The sequence below is a fragment of the Microcaecilia unicolor genome, chromosome 7, assembly GCF_901765095.1.
Source record: "Microcaecilia unicolor chromosome 7, aMicUni1.1, whole genome shotgun sequence".
NCBI classification, from domain to species: Eukaryota; Metazoa; Chordata; class Amphibia; order Gymnophiona; family Siphonopidae; genus Microcaecilia; species Microcaecilia unicolor.
The window spans coordinates 68300761-68317680 of record NC_044037.1 but is presented as its reverse complement, the minus strand read 5'-3'; the positions used below and the strand labels follow the sequence as shown (position 1 = coordinate 68317680).

The 16920-nt window shown below is 42.2% G+C and overlaps 1 long non-coding RNA gene across 1 annotated transcript; it reads right to left on the bottom strand.

The window, feature by feature from the left end:
* Nucleotides 1–3043: 3043 nt before the first annotated feature.
* Nucleotides 3044–14991, bottom strand: LOC115474700. Its single transcript, XR_003942890.1, has 3 exons — nt 14857–14991; nt 12587–12933; nt 3044–3685 (listed from the first exon to the last, which is right to left on the bottom strand). It is a non-coding gene; the product is annotated as an uncharacterized LOC115474700 (long non-coding RNA).
* Nucleotides 14992–16920: the final 1929 nt, after the last annotated feature.

Sequence of the window (16920 nt, the reverse complement as noted above, 5' to 3'; positions counted from 1 at the left end):
TGGGGCAATGGAAGGTTAAGTCACTTACCCAAGGTCACAAGGAGCTGCAGTGGGAATTGTACCCAAGTCACCAAGATCAAAGTCTACTACACTAAGCATTAGACCACTCCTCCACCTCTAGTAAATAAGACCAAGATTATTATAATGCCTCTGTATCGCTCCATTGTGTGACCTCTCCTTGAGTACTGCATTCAATTCTGGTCACCCTGAGAGAGCTGGGTCCTATGCATCAAAGAGGTAACTCAACAAAGAACAAAGAAGACCTATACTAATTTCATCTATCCACCATCCTGAGGAGCAGCCAGAGCTCAAGAACTGAGCTGCTGGACACCCTGGATTGAGGTTCTTTGTCCAGGAGGCCTAAGACTAGGGTTCCTACCTTATAAAACCTTCCTGAGGAAGATCACCAGTCAAAGGTGGATTCCTTGGACTCACAGGAGAGGGAAGGGTCGATATTTAGCATTATTTAACAGGATAGGAGAGGCCTGCCTAGTTGAATAACACTGACTGGCTCAGGGACTGATATTCAGCACAATTTATCCAGAGAGTGTATTGAATGTTAACTCTGACCACTGCAGCACTAGCTGGTTAGTGTCAGGGAGAAGTCTGAGGGCATAGTCAGGGTGGACCCAGAAGTTATTTGGTCATCACCAATATTGAGTGCTAGTGTCTGGATAACTAACCAGGCAAGTAGGACCAGAAAAAATGCAGACCTAACTATGCCTGGTTAGGTATCTGGGTGCTGGCACTGAATATCATCCAAACCTGGATAATTTCCAACAGCAGTAAAAGTCCTGGATATTTAATGCCTGAACCCAGGTTAGGCCCAGCACTGAATATCCTGGTCTAATTCAGGTCTTGGCGGTCAGGCTGAATTTTGCTTCCAGAGATTTCTGTACTTTTGAAGTCTGGTTGCTACAGATCCTCAAGAGGCTCATTACTCTTTGACTGAAGCTCAAGGAGAAGAGAAATAGGGATGTCCTTTGTACCCAGACTCCAATAATCCTGAAGGAAAAGAAGTCTACAGCATCCTTCTTAACTATGAACTGTTTCTTGTCAAGCCTACTAAAAAAGGACTGCTTTAACTTTTATTCTCTACTGCAGGGGTTCTCAACGCAGGCTTCAGGACACACCAAGCTAGTCTGGTTTTCAAGATATTCCCACGGAATGTGCTTGAGGTAAATTTTCATGCACTACCTCCATTGTGTGCAGATCTATCTCATGCATACTCATTATGGATATCCTGAAACATGTGCCCCAAGGACTTGGTTGAGAACCCCTGCTCTACTATATTGTCTATCATTTATTTTTTAATTGTTGAAGTTTTTTTCAGCCAACTTTGAATAATGATGTCCTTTAGAAGTGACTCATATTACTGTGTGGAGTGACTGAAAGCTTAGTATACACAGTGGAAAACAGTCCACTAAACATAAGGCCTCAAAGCTCTGAAGGAAAGAAGGAAGTCTTCCTTTTTATCTGGATACAAAGTAAAGGAAGCTGCTAGGAAGTTCTTAAATTAAGGGTCTTGGTGTATGATGATGGTTCAGTGCAAGAAGCTGTACTACAACAATAAGCTATCTTGTGTCCTTCAGAGGGACCAGAATCATCACAAATTGTGGCCAGGGAGAACATAATGCAGGGTCTGTGGACCCTAATGGAACAATTAGTGAGGAGGGATCATCTTTGGTTTGTGAAGCTCCTTCCGCATTGGTGAGAAAGGTAAAGTCAATCTAACCCTCAATACTTTCAACCAAAGACACTTAAATAACATATCCAACAACATATAGGGCTAGATTCTATATATGACTCCTGAAAATTCCTCACTGGAAAAAAAAATATGCCTAGCCGTATTCTCTATAGTACACCCAAATTTTATAGAATAGGCTTAAATTTCCACGCAGTATATAGAATTACACTGAGCAGTCTCCACAAGACCACATCTAGTCATGCCATTTATGCCATATTTTACTTGCCATAAATCCAGAAGCCTAAATTAGGCACAGAGAGGGTGTATTCTATTACAGCAAGCATAGATGGTAGAAACACCCATGCCCCACCTATGGCCACATTCCCTTTTCAACTATGTGACTTAGAATTTACACACACCATGTTACAGAATATTCTTAACGAGATGTGTGTGTGAATCTTAATGCCAATTAGTGCTAATTGCTTGTTAACATCCAACTAACAGCGCTGATTAGCTAGTAAACCAATGAAGTTATGCACATTGTTATAGAATACGCTTCGATTTCCTCACAGAAGTTAAGGCAAATACAGAAGCCAGGCTGATATTCAGCAAAACACACTTCGAAAGTGCCAAACCCCTCCGAGAAAGCTGCATTGGCTCCCAATCAAAGAACGGATCATCTTCAAAATCTGCACCTTAGTCCACAAAATCATGTATGGCGTAGTCCCAGGATACATGACAGACCTTATAGACTTACCAATAAGAAACGACGTCAGATCGTCATGATCCTACCTAAACCTACACTACCCAAATTGCAAAGGACTGAAATACAAAACAACTTACGCTGCCGGCTTCTCCTACATAAGCGCACAACTATGGAATGGGCTCCCAAAAGCTGTGAAAACAATCCACAACCACTTGAACTTCAGGAAATCACTAAAAACCGTCCTCTTCAAAAAGGCCTACCCCAACAACCCCACGTAACCGTCTTCACCTACCAACACAGCATGACTATGATCAAACAGGACATCACGCAGTCTTCATCCATTCCGACCCTCCACTTATACCTCATACGATCACTATACAAGTTTGTATTTGTTATCCACCGACTGGGCAAACGCTTTTGACGGTACTATGTAAGCCACATTGAGCCTGCAAATAGGTGGGAAAATGTGGGGTACAAATGCAACAAACAAATAAATAAATAAATAAAATGAACATATAGAATCCCAGGGATAGTCCCCTTTAAAAAAAAGTAAAAGTTTAGCAAAAACTCCGACACTGTGCATGCTCACAGTGAAAGTGCATCCCATGCATACTTTCCAGCTAGTTAATATATATATATATTTTTTTTTAATTTATGAATTTTCATTTTACATTCATGCCTGGACACAAACATATAATAATCCTGAAATATTCCAAATACATATAATATTATTAAAGAAGAAAAAAAATCATTCACATTTAGTCCACAATATGATCCAAGTACAAAGAAATTCAACAATAAACAAAGGAAAAGATAATTAATAAAGGCAGAAGCATATATTATTGAGCTCAGCCAATGCATAGTATTTTCATTCAGGGATTAGAGACTCACTCTTTACCAGATAGAAATTCAAGTAACTTTCCTGGGTCAAAAAAAACATAATTTGAAGACTTATATACAATCATACGTCTACAGGGATACCTAAGCAGAAAAGTTCCCCCTAAATTAAGTATCCTAGATTTCAACTGAAGAAATTCTTTCCTTCTTTTCTGGGTATCCCTGGACAAATCAGGAAATATTTGAATTTTTAGTTAATATTTTATAGGAGGTCATCCTCTATGTCCAGTGCTGAAACAGCACCAGGAATAGAGTTATAACAGTGACAGAGCCACAAATTATACACAGGACAAAGCTATTTTTGTTCATGTTGCCACCCTTGTTACTTTGCTCTTCTTTTTCGATTTCTCCTTTCTTTGTCACATCTTCCTCCATTGCTTCTGTGTCATTCAGAACTGCAATAGACAATAGGAAGACATGCATGCTATTAAGTCTACCTTTCTAAGAAAGTGAAACTGTCAATGAAACATTTTCAAAAGAATTGTAGGTGTAATTCACTAAATTAATGCACATTTTAATTGAAATGTGTTGACACTGAGTAAAGTTCACGAAAAAAAGATTTTCAGCTCAGTTTCTTTGCATGCACATTGTCTAATTTCATCAGTCCTCCGAAATCTGGCCTTAGGGACTCCCAGACAATTGCTTTTTCATGATATCCATCTTCGTTCTATATAAATATATTTCAGGCTTCCAGAGAACAGCTGCCAAGTTACCTAGTTCTGGGATGGAAATTTTAGGCTACTCCTGGATTTCTGACAACCCCATCATGATGCATTATGGAACCTGTAGTGCTGATTTCAATGTTCAGAATTATGGACTACAAATCCAACACTGATGGGATGAAAGTTCAAAACCAGGACAATTTTTTAAAAAACAACTTTTTCTATGGATATCTTGGCAGCTATGACGGCCCATTTAGCCAGTCGGGTTTTTTCGCACATCCACAATGAAAATTCTTGAGATATAAAGAGGCCTCATGGTGCAGTCAGTAGGTCACTTGCCTACTACACTCATGTCCTGTGTTCAAATCCTGTCATTCACAACTTGGTACTTGCACACAAGGAAATACCATATTTCCTCAGATCTAAGACACCAACCCCTCTTTGCATACAAGCGGGGAAAACACTTGATTCTAAGACACACTCTCATTTTGCAAAAGTGAAAAATATGGTAAATAAAGACTGCAAATAAACATATACAGAAGGAAAAGCACATACATATTTATTTTCAATTACCGCTGGCTATGTGAAGAGAATAAGGAATTAGGCTGCATGATTTCAAATTTTGGACCTCGATTAAGAAAATAAAAACATAAGCATTGCTATACTGGGACAGACCGAAGGTCCATCAAGCCCAGTATCCTGTTTCTAACAGTGGCCAATCCAGGTCACAAGTACCTGGCAAGATCCCAGAACAGTAATACAGATTTTATACTGCTTATCCTAGAATATGCAGTGAATTTTCCCAAGTCCATCTTAATAATGGCTTATAGACTTTTCTTTCAGGAAATTATCATAACCTTTTCTAAACCCTGCTAAGCTAACTGCTTTTATCACATTCTCTGACAACAAATTCCAGAGTATAATTACTCATTGTCATTGAGTAAAGAAATATTTTCCCCAATTCATTTTAAATTTTCTAATGAGTAGATTCTTTGCATTCCCCTTAGTCCTGGTATTTTTGGAAAGAGTAAACAAGTGATTCACATCTACCTGTTCCACTCCACTGAGGCCCCGATGCACAAAGGCAACCGTAAAAAATGGCTGCCTTGATAAAATTAGCGACTCACAAACAGTGAGGGATGCACAAAGTGGATCTCATGCAAATGAGCTGCACTGATCCCCCTTTGTGCATTGCTTGCTGTTTGTGACTCCAAACTATCAAACTGATGGTGAAAACCAAAGCAAAGAATTCATTTAACCTCTCTACTATGGCCTTGTCTTCCCTGATTGCCCCTTTTATCTCTCGGCTTCTTGCTTCTAATATTTAATTTTTATTTATTTGTTACATTTGTATCCCACATTTTCCCACATATTTATAGGCTCAATGTGGCTTACATAGTACCGGAGAAACGTTTGCTGACTCCGGTGAGAACAAATACAAAGTGATGTTGTGGTAAGATAAAGTTCATGTGGCACAGCCACACTAGGGAATCGTACAACGGAAAAGTTGAGTTATGTCCATTACGTACTTTAGCAGAGATCAGGCAGGGTATGCCTTTTTGAATAGGTTAGTTTTTAGTGATTTCCGGAAGTTTAGGTGGTCGTGCGTCATTTTCAAGGCTTTTGGCAATGTGTTCCACAGTTGTGTGCTTATGTAGGTAAAGCTGGATGTGTAAGTTGATTTGTATAGGCAGTAAAAAAGGTTTTATTCTGTGCTTTTGCCTCCAGTGCAATCTTCTTTGCAAAGTCTCTCTTTGCCTTTCTTATCAGCACTTTGCATTTGACATGCCATTTCTTATACTGTTTCCTATCATTTTCAGTCGGCTTCTTCTTCCATTTTCTGAAGGATTTTCTTTTAGCTCTAATAGCTTCCTTCACCTCACTTTTTAACCATGCCAACTGTCATTTGCCCTTCCTTCCTTAGAAACGAGAAAATACGGTACCTTTATCATATTCATTTATCATAGTCATTATCTCCTACATAAGTTTGCCAGCTGGCTTTAGACTTACAGGATAGGCTGAGCTAGCTCTGGTTTTACCCTTCTGCCTCTGTTGACTTGTAGTCTTACTTTTCTTAGGGAAATCAATAGGGACATCACAAAAAGAAGTCCATGCAGAGAGTCTGGAAAATCCAGAACTGGAATAACAGCCTGCAAATTTGAGGGTAGTTGGCAATACAAATTCAGACAGACTTCTGTTTCGAGCTTCAACAGAAACACTGCAGCAGAGCAGCTCTGCAGCATCCAAGCACCTTCTTTGCTGCCAAATCCTACTCTCCAAAGAAAACTCTGACCATCAGTTCACCACCACAATCCAGCAAGCAACAACAAATAGGAAAAGGATGCAAAATAAGAACAAAGGCCCTGTTTACTAAGACGAGTTAGCATCTTTAATGCGCACTAACCATGTATGCATGTTAACTGCTGTATGCGCCTACAATATCCCTATAGGCGCCTACACGGTTAGCGCATGTGCTAATTGTAGGCACGTTAAAAACGCTAATGCGTCTTAATAAACAGGGTCCCAAGAATATTATAATGCCTCTGTATCCCTCCATGGTGCAACCTCATTTTGAATATTGCGTTCAATTCTGGTTGCTGTATCTCAAAAAAGATATAGCAGAATTAGAAAAGGTTCAAAGAAGATCAATCAAAATGATAAAGGGGATAGAACTCCTCCCATATGAGGAAAGGCTAAAGAGGTTTAGGGATCTTCAGCTTGGAAAAGAGATGGCTGAGGGGGGATATGATTGAGGTCTATAAAATCCTGAGTGGTGTACAACGGGTAAAAGTGAATCGATTTTTCACTCTTCCAAAAAGTAGAAAGACCATGGGACATTCAATGAAATTACATGAAAATATTTTTAAAACAAATAGTAGGAAATATTTTTTTCACTCAAATAGTAAAGCTCTGGAACTCATTGCCGGAGGATGGGGTAACTGCGGTTAGCGTAAATGGGTTTTAAAAAGGTTTGGACAAGTTTCTGGAGGAAAAGTCCGTACTCTGCTATTGAGATGGACATGGGGAAGACACTGCTTCCCCTGGGTTTGGTAGCATGGAATGTTGCTACTAATTGGATTTCTGGCAGGTACTTGTGACTTGCATTGGCCACTGATGGAAGCAGGATACTGGGCTAGATGGACCATTAGTCTGACCCAGTATGGCTGATCTTAACTAGCAGAAATACAGGTTCATGACAATACTGAGGGTAGGTGAGTCATGTGTGCTGCTCTTCTATCCATTCCTCCACTGAATGATAAATATCCATTATCCCCCAGATTCTATATAGTGCAATTTGATTTGCGAGCAATTCTGTCATATTCTGTATTGCATACACAACTTAATTATCTTAGCAAGACAATCAGCTCCAATAATTGCCACTTAACAAGCAATTATTGATACTAATTGGTTTCATTAGAATTTATGCACACAACGTGCTAAGATATTTGTAAAGTTATGAGAGTAAATTCTAATGTGTGCAGCCAAAAAGTGGGTGTGGTGATGGGAATGGAATGGGCAGTCCTTGGGCATTTCTAAATATTATGGGCGCTCTTATAGAATACTGCTGCTCCACACCTAAGTTAGTTGCCAGCATATACACCACGTTTTGCTTGGCATAAATTCCCACAACTAGATTTTGCCATGCGAACAGGTCCTAGACATATTCTATAAACCAAGCCTAACTTTAGGGGTAGTTTATAGAATATGCCAAGGCTTATTTTAGAATCTAACCCTATATGGGGCTTAGATTGGTCTGCAACCATTGTTCTTTGCTTGCCACAGTTTTTGTATTGGCAAAGAAAGAAGTGACTCAATAAGCTTATAGGAGGCAATTCTATTATTGGACACCTTCTTTTAGGTGCCCTGATGCCATGCAGAGACAGTCTATTTTATAATGCCATCTGGGCGCCCAAATTTTATGATAGAATACTAGCGTAACCTAGTATCGGCCCACCTAAAATTTAAGCCCCCTGTGACCAAGTTAGTAACCAGGGTTATAAAAAGAAACTGCAGCACCCAAAACTACAATACCCAGAACCCCTTGAGAGACAAAAGGAGAAAGGCAGATCAGAGAACCCGGACTGGACAATTAGCAAGGACAGGTGGGGAAGTAGCTCAGGAAAAGGTGAGCCCTTTACCCCATTCATCATTAGAGGGAGCAAGAGGGAAGAAGCCCAATTCTCCTGGCTGCGAAAGCAATATATAATTCCACTCAGCTGTGAGGAGAGGAGGGAGGATTTCTTGAAAGCTCTCAGAAGTGCTGAGACAGAGAAATCCAAGAGAGAATCTATGGAGTATGTGGAGGCGGAGAAGGACCTACCCCCACAGCTTCCAAACGAATAAACTGCAATGGATTGGGAAAATACAAATCCAGACGATTTCAGCATTTAAAGGCAGTGTGGGAGGCCACAGCATGGCGTAGCTACATGGGGCCATGGGGGCCTGGGCCCCCCCCCCCCCCCCCACAAAATTCCTCTGGGCCCCTAGTTATGCTAGTTGGGGTCCCCAACCCCTGTCAGCTGAAGCCTTGTCCAGCACGGGTCTCCGGCGCCACCGCGTTGCCTGCTCTGCTCTGTCTTCCCCTCACGTCCGGCACACTCCTTTTAGTGAAACAGGATGCCCAATATCACAAAAAGGAGCATGCAGGACGTGAGGGGAAGAGAGAGCAAGGCAGGCAATGTGGCGGCGCTGGAGACAGGCACAGGACAAGGCTTCAGCTGGTGGGGGTCGGGGACCCCCGCCAGCCAAGGTATTTGATATGGCAGTGGGTGGGGGGCAGCAGGGCGGTGAGGCGGCAGGGAGTGGCAGACCAAAATGTGCCCCCCCACCTCGGGTTCTGGCCCCCTCCCACCGCAAGTTCTGGCTATGCCCCTGGGCCACAGAAGGAGTTTTGCTGTGTGGGTGAGAGATTAACTGGTTGCTCTGCTTGCTGCAGGGCAATCAAAGTGAACTGGGGAAAGAAAGGTGATTTATTTTCTTTTGGTGTTGCTATTTGAGTGCACTGATGAACTTTCTGAGTTAAACTGGCTGAACTGTTGATGAAAAAGCCTATTGTAGAGAACTGTTAACAAGACCCCTAAGGGGCCCCTTTGGGTAGTGAGGAAAATAAATCCTTAGGGGAAAATGAACTGGGTAAAAGTGCTCCTGAGAGGATTGTTTGAGAACTGTGTTTGTCATTTGCATACAAGTGGAGGGGGAAACCCCATATGGAACCCATTGGAGCTGAAGGAAGTCTTGTGAGTGGAACAGGCTTTCAGAGAGAGACCAGGAGCTGCCCCTGGAACCCCTCTTACAGCCAACAGTCACTGTTCCCTCTGAACAGGAGTCCTCAACTGTACTCCTGCTAGTAGTGGTGATTCAATATTGAGTTTTCAACCATTAAGGACAGACAGGTTTCTTGGAGTCCTGCAGAGCTTTCTTGTCCTTCACCATTGAAAATGTAATAGTGAAACAGTGCCCCCTACTGTCTGGACTATAGGTGGAGGACTACTGTTCAGCTTAGAGGGAATAGTGCCCACAGTTACACAGTTCTACCTGCCGCTCTGTGCAAGTTACACTCCTCTATGTGAGCACCTAGTTATACAACTGCCCTTTTCTACGCTGGCCCATTTATGTGTCTTCATTCATTCCATTTGGGTAACTCTGTGACAGCTCAGTTCCTTTGGCTTTGAAAGCTATAGGTAGGGTTGACAACTGTTCCAGATTTGCAAGACAGGTTGATGCAGTCCTGGGTTTCTCCCACTGCATAGGCATACAGACTTGCTCTTCTTCAGGAATATCATAGAGAACTTAGAACTAAAAGTCCCAGCATGCAACAGAGTGTAAAACTAACACTAGGCTAACTAGTCATAGGAATATGGAATCATCTGCAAGCCTAGTCTACTACTATTACTACTGCAGATACTGCAGGTTGGGACCCTGCCAGTGTTCCTCTATCCACAATAGGACAAGATCTTTTAAAACTGGATTTTGCTATCGGAGTGTGACACTTTTGGCTAGATGTTATATATGGCACCTGAAAAATCAGCGCCGAAAAAACCCACTCAGTGCTATTGAATAAATCTCTCCTAAAGTTAGGCATGGTTTATAGAATACGCCTAGTGCCCATTCCTGTGACTACATTTGGTCATGGCTATTTATGCCAACTAAAACTGGGTGTAGATGCTCACGCCTACGTTATGCATGGAGTGGGCATATTCTATAGCACTGCGTGTAAATTCAAGGAATGCCCATGACCCAACCATGCACCTTCCATGGCCATACCCCTTTTTCAGATCTGTATCTTAGAATTTATGCGCATCACTTTACAGAATACACTTAAAAGGCTGTGTACATAAATTCTAATTGATGCCAATTAGTGGCAATAATTGCTTAAGTGGTAATTATTGGCACTGATTGGATTGTTAAGCCAATTAAGTTGCGTGTGTAAATCGGAATACGTTTCTAAAATCTATACACGTTGTTATAGGATACACTTGCTCTGCGCTTAACTTAGGCATTAGGATTTACACCATGTAAAACATGGTATAAATGGCTGCAACTACATTTCATCACATGAAGAGACACTTGCCATTATTCTAAATACTGCATAGAAATTTAAGCTTATTCTATAAAATTTAGGTGTACTTTACAGAATACACCTAGGCATAATTTTTTTTCTGTGCAGAATTTTCAGACACCATATATAGAATCTAGCCCCTGATGCTCAAAATAAGTTGTTTACCCAAAACCCAGTGAGCCAAGGTTGTTGAAATAATAAGTAACCAGTGGTGTGCTGGAGCTCGCAAGAGCCGCTTGTTAAAATTTTGACAGCTCTTGCGAGCCGGTTGTTCTTGGGGGCGAGCTGGCTCCATTACGGGAGGTAAGCATGGCAGGAGGGCACCATCACAGGCCATGTTTACCTCCCCTCCCACTCCCAAACATGTCAGCGATTGTCCTTCGCCCCCACCGTCCCCTCCCACTCCCAGCCATCTTTTTTATTACCTCTCTGTTGAAGCGCGCTTTATTTAAAGCCCTGCTACCCATCTCCAGCCTTCCCTGTTTGCTTTGAGTTCGTTCGTGCCCTTAGTCCCGCCTTCTGATGTCTGAGATGTCAGAAGGCGGGACTAAGGGCACGAACGAACTCATCAAAGCAAACAGGGAAGGCTGGAGACGGGCAGCAGGGCTTTAAATAACGTGCGCTTCAACGGAGAGGTAATAAAAAAGATGAATGGGAGCGGGAGGGGACGGTAGGGGCGAAGGACAATTGCTGACATGTTTGGGAGCGGGAGGGGAGGGGCAGGGGAGGGAGGAGAATTGCTGGGCAGGAATGGGTAGAGGGGGGCAGGGGAGAGAAGACAATTGCTGGGCATGGAGGGCAGGGGAGAGAAGACAATTGCTAGGCATGAATGGATAGAGGGGGCAGGGGAGAGAAGACAATTGCTGGGTATGGATGGATAGAGGGGGGCAGGGGAGAGAGGAGAGTTTCAGGACATGGATGGAGGGGAGGGAAGGGAAGGGAGAGAGAAGAAATGCTGGACATGGAGGGAAGATAGAGGAAGGAGATTAGATGAGGGGAAAGGAAGTGAGGAGAGAAGCTGCACATGGATGGAGAAAATAGGCTGAAGCTGGATCCACTGTACAGTCAAGACTGCGGAGGACCAGAATTGAAGAAGAAAGGAGGAAAAAAAAGAAATAAATGGAAAGGAAGCCCTGGAAATGGAGTCAAGATAGAGAGCAGCAGAATCAGATACTGGGCCAGCATGATCAGAGAAACAAAGTCACCAAACAACAAAGGTAGAAAAAAATAATTTTATTTTCATTATAGTGTTTGGAATATGTCCACTTTGAGAATCAGGTGCTGAACGTTAAAAGTTTATATTTATTTACTTATTTATGGCATTTTATCCCATATTAAACATGAATTAGATTGGAACCTGGGATCATTTAATTTTTTTTTCCTGGAGAGAGTAATGCATTGCCCCCCCCCCCCCCCGGCTATAGCCAGCTCTGCAATTTGGGGGGGCGTAGAGGTGGACGGGGGGCACAGAGGTGGATGGGGGGGGGGGGGACGCCGAGGTGGACCGGGGAGAGAGCCTGTTAAAAATTTACCACCACACGACTGTATAAGTAACCCAATGGTATAAAGGAAAACGAGGGGAAAAATAAATTCAGACACCCAGAAACTGAACATCTGGTATCTTTGTTGGGGTACTTAAATTTTTCATCAGTCAAAAATCAATTTTTGTGTAGTGCTTCAGTGCTTTTTCAATTATCTACAAAAACTGCAACATATTTCAAAATTATCCAACTAATTCAAGAAACACATGTTGAGGTGCTGATGCCGGGTTACACTGGTATTCTGACACCTGGGCTTCCTGGTGTTTTTATAAAATATGTTCCAATCACCAAAGTAGAGGTACCCGGTTATAAAATTGCCTCCTTACGGACCCAAAACTGAGACTTTTAAATTCAAGGCAGCTATTGGTTCTCCTCAGGCACCTAAGTTGGGTGAGCATCAAACTTTATTCCTCCGACCTTCCCTTGGCCCTGGCTCAAACCACTGTAGCAACCTACATTTTAGGAACCTATTAAATATAGGTGCCACTGAACATTGGAAACGACTTTGTATGTTCTTTTTTCGTAAATACTCACCAGAATTAAACACCAAAATATTAACCAGCCTGGTTTCCTGAAAATCTCGTAGCAGTACATTCTAGATTCCACTGTCATTGAGCATCAGGTTCTGAAGGAGCAGTGATGCATTTTCAGGGAAAAATGCAACTCGATATTGATAAAAGTGGTTCCAATCAGAATTCAAAACACACTGATCTGGAGGGTTAAAAAAAAAAAAAGTAGTCTTGTTCCAAAGTTCCATTTAATTGAAGGGAAAATGTCAGTTGTCCCTATCAACCTATAAGAGACAGGCAATAAGACGGACTGACCAACAGTTTCATTAATTGAATTTTCATGAACTTTAATGATGACTGATCTCAGGAAACCTGAAAGAAAAATAAACATAGTTAATAACAACAAGTATATTTCTAAACATAAACAAGTTTGCCCTTTGCATTGACAGGCACCAGGGATATACATGCCAAAATTTTTCAGTTCAGTTAGCATTCAAGTTAATCACCTGTTCTGGTTGTATTTTGAATCAGTTGAATTCATTAAATTCAATGGGAAAACTAATTCTACACTATTTTGCCATCCATTTTTAATCAAATTAGTTTAAAACTTGGTAGTAGGCATCTGCTACAGACACCACGACATCAAGAGGGCATGAAGGGCAAGTTTCTAACCTAGATGCTCACATATATGTGTGTTTATGTGTCATTTTTCTACGTTTCTATGTAGAGGAACATAATCACAAACAAAATTCCAAAGGGCTACAAATGTTAATCGTTTCTGCAAGCCTTTTTGTAATTAAGTTGTATACGCACAGATATTGGTTGCTTGTATATGTAATAATTTGTGATTGAACACATTGTACCATATATTTCTTCAATTTATTTATTTATTTGTTACATTTGTACTTTTATTCTGTTCTAAAAAGTGCACACATTGCTAGGTGGAATGCCCATGACATGCCTAAGCTTCATCCACTGGTATAGCCCATTTGGTTTTACATGCTGTGGGACTATTGCACCAATTTTACAGAATAGTGTGTATTGCACAGGCATATAAATACCAACTTGTGATGTAATTCACATTCACAAGTGTGTGAAGTTAGTTCTTATATTTAGGCACCCTTTCTAGAACTGCCCTAGAACCTAATAGATGGAAGGCAAAACTTCAGGACTGATATTTAGGGCATCCAAAAGGTAATTTTTAGCATCTCTCACGATAAGCATTAATTTTTCATGAATATCAGAACATAAGAATAGCCATACTAGGTCACACCAACGTTCCATCTAGCCCAGTATCCTGTTTACAACAGTGGCCAAACCAGGTCACAAGTACCTCGCAGAAACCCAAATAGTGGCAACATTCCATGCTACCAATGCCGGGGCAAGCAGTGGCTTCCCTATGTTAATCTCAATAACAGACTATGAACGTTTCCTCCAGGAACTTGTCCAAACCTCTTTTAAACCTAGATATGCTAACCACTGTTACCACATCCTCTGGCATAGCAGCCACAATTCTTTGCTCAAGGGGTTAAATTAAGAAATCATAGATGTCTATCTGACAGCATTTTGTAGCTTCTTAGCATTTCTTAGCTCCAAGATCTCCATCTTACTAGCAAGAGTTCATTTAGAAAAGTACTTCCAACTAGGCCCCTCCTGAGCTTGAGACCTCTAAATAAATTCCTTAGAAAAATTGCAAAGCAGACACAGCCAACCAGAATTGCTTTATTTATCAAATTGCAAAATTCCATGTTAGAGACCTCCTTCAGGGGACATGAAGCTTCCCCAGTGATTCTGCAAACACCAAAGGATAGTACACAGCCTTCAGCTACCCAATTCATAGGCCACCTACACTTTCTACTAGGGATCTAGTATAACAAAATTGACAGAAGCAGGTGGCACCTTATGGACTAACCAATTTATTGAGGACCAGCATCTAATTTGGCAGATGCATGAAGTGAAGTTCAAGACATAAGTACATATATAAGAAAATGCATAGGGGAGGAAGAGGGATACAAAAATAAATTATTCCAAAATACAGGGTAGGTGGAAACGGAGAGATAATGGCTACATAGTTTAGTTATTAAAGTGAACAGAGCCAGTGAAATCTGGTAAATACAGTAAGTGTGGCTAGGTTGCACCAACCTCTGGGGGGGGGTGACCAAAAATCACAGCAAGACATGCTACTTGTTGTCCTGGCTAGCATCTCTCTGCCCCACTACCCCCACATGGTCCAAAATCGTATCTCACTGTCTTTCTCTGACACCCCCACATGCAGTCCAGAGTGGGAATATTTACCTGTAACAGGGGTTCTCCAAGGACAGCAGAATAAGTCAGCCATACATGGGTGATGTCATCCAACGGCGCCATGGACAGATTAGCTCTCCTAAAGCTCAGAAGAGCCTTTTTCCAGGCTCTTCTGAGCATGTGCAGGCCACCTCCAACCACAGTACCCACCCATTTCCTCTCCAATGAGTCCTCTAGCTATAGGCAGGTTCATCCAAGAGAGGAGGTGGGTGAGTTTATGTGGCAGACTTAATTCTACAGTCCACGGAAAACCTCTGTTACAGGTAAGTAACCCCACTTTCTCCGTGGACAAGCTGGATGAGTCAGCCACACATGGGTGACTCCCAAGCTAAGGGCTGTGAAGGGGTGTTATGTTGAAGAGTGTGTTAAGCTCTTCACAGCCTGTAAACCATAGTGAGCTGGTGCCTGTAGTGGTTTGAAGCAACACAGATACAGGAGTCAAGTGGGAAGGACCAGTTGGAAGTTGTTTGGGGAACTGTCCATGACATCAGGGAATGTAAGGATGGTCCCCAATATGTAAGAACCAAGTTATGAATGACATGAGGCAGTCATGTGTGTGTCTGATGGTTCCTTAGCAGACTATTGGTGTGGTGGTTTGCCACTGCCTTCAACAGTCATTATGACCACCTGGATAAGGATGGGTACTCATTCACCAATTGAAAGTGGGTGGATGGCAGGACTGGTTACCTGGCATAAATCCCAGTGTGGGCTTTAAGCTCAGTTTGTGGATGCAACAGGCACTTACTGACTGCACTACAATGTGTCATGTCATGACATGATATGCAAGATCTGTTGTAAAGTGCATGTGATCTGAAGAGGGTATTCAAAGATGTAGCGCCTGTGGGTTCTGCCAAGAATGTTTCAACCTGGTGGGCATGGGCCTCTTGCCTGCTTGCGCATGTTTTATGCGTGCAGAACTGAGTGGAATGATTGGAGTGTGAATTGCTGTGACTATGCAATAGAGATTTTCCTGTGAGCATGCTGCCACCACCTGATCATGGTCACCAGGGGCTTTGTTGGGAATAAAGTAACCTCAACAAAACTTTTTGTTTGTTTGTTTATTTTTTTGGCAAGCTTGAGGAGTAGGCAAAGGTGGTAAAAGAGTCTTGACACTTTGGTGGAAAAGGGTTCCCTTGTATTGATTGCTGACCCTTGGGCATGGCAGAAATGGAGATTTCTGGGTGATGTGTCTGAGGTTGGTCCTTGAGAGTGGCATAAAGGGGCCAATATTATCTTGCAAGTATGGAGGATATCCTTGCTGCACCTCTATGGTGTGTGGTTGTGGTTCCCAGGTAAAATGGGGGGGGGGAGAATTTTGATCAGCAGTGTATTAGAAGCTGCAATATGCCTGAACTCTGTGGACAGCAGTGACATTTAGCAAGGGGATGAGCTAGGTAGTTAATGGGGGGGGGGGGGGGGGGGGGTAAGGTTGAGAGTGGGCAGTGAGTGGTAACACCAAGCTATCTAGTGCAAGGGTGCATAGAAACTGTCCCAAGACCTTCAACTGAGTTGAAAAGCAATGTGAGTGATGCTTAAGGGGACACCAGCTATATTGCTCTCCTCTCTACCTCTCTGTAAGGTGGTAGGGGGCCATAAACCTTGACAGAGATAGAAATAAGAATTTTCACAAGATGGATTTTCGAGTTGAGGATGTACATGATTGGCAAGCATATATATGACTGATACAGTTCCCGAGAGTATGAGAAATACCAAAGCGGGTCAAGCCAAATCCATTGAGACCTGTCACTTGTGTTTTCCAGAGTGCCAACCTGGTGGGTTCCTCAGCAGTAGCAGGAGAATAATATGCTGATGATTCCCAGCGAAAGACTGGAAAATATTTGAAAATCTACCTTATTTGACCGTAAAACATGATACACACCTTCTGGGATCAGACTGAAGGATCATTAGGCCCAGTAATCTGTGTCCAATGGTGGTCCATCCAGCTCACAGGGTCCCTAGGATAAGTAGATTACCCACTGCCTAACAAGGTCATGGCTCATCTTGCTGACGTGGCCCATGTATTTCTTTCCTTTACTGTACATGCCTAAACCCTGG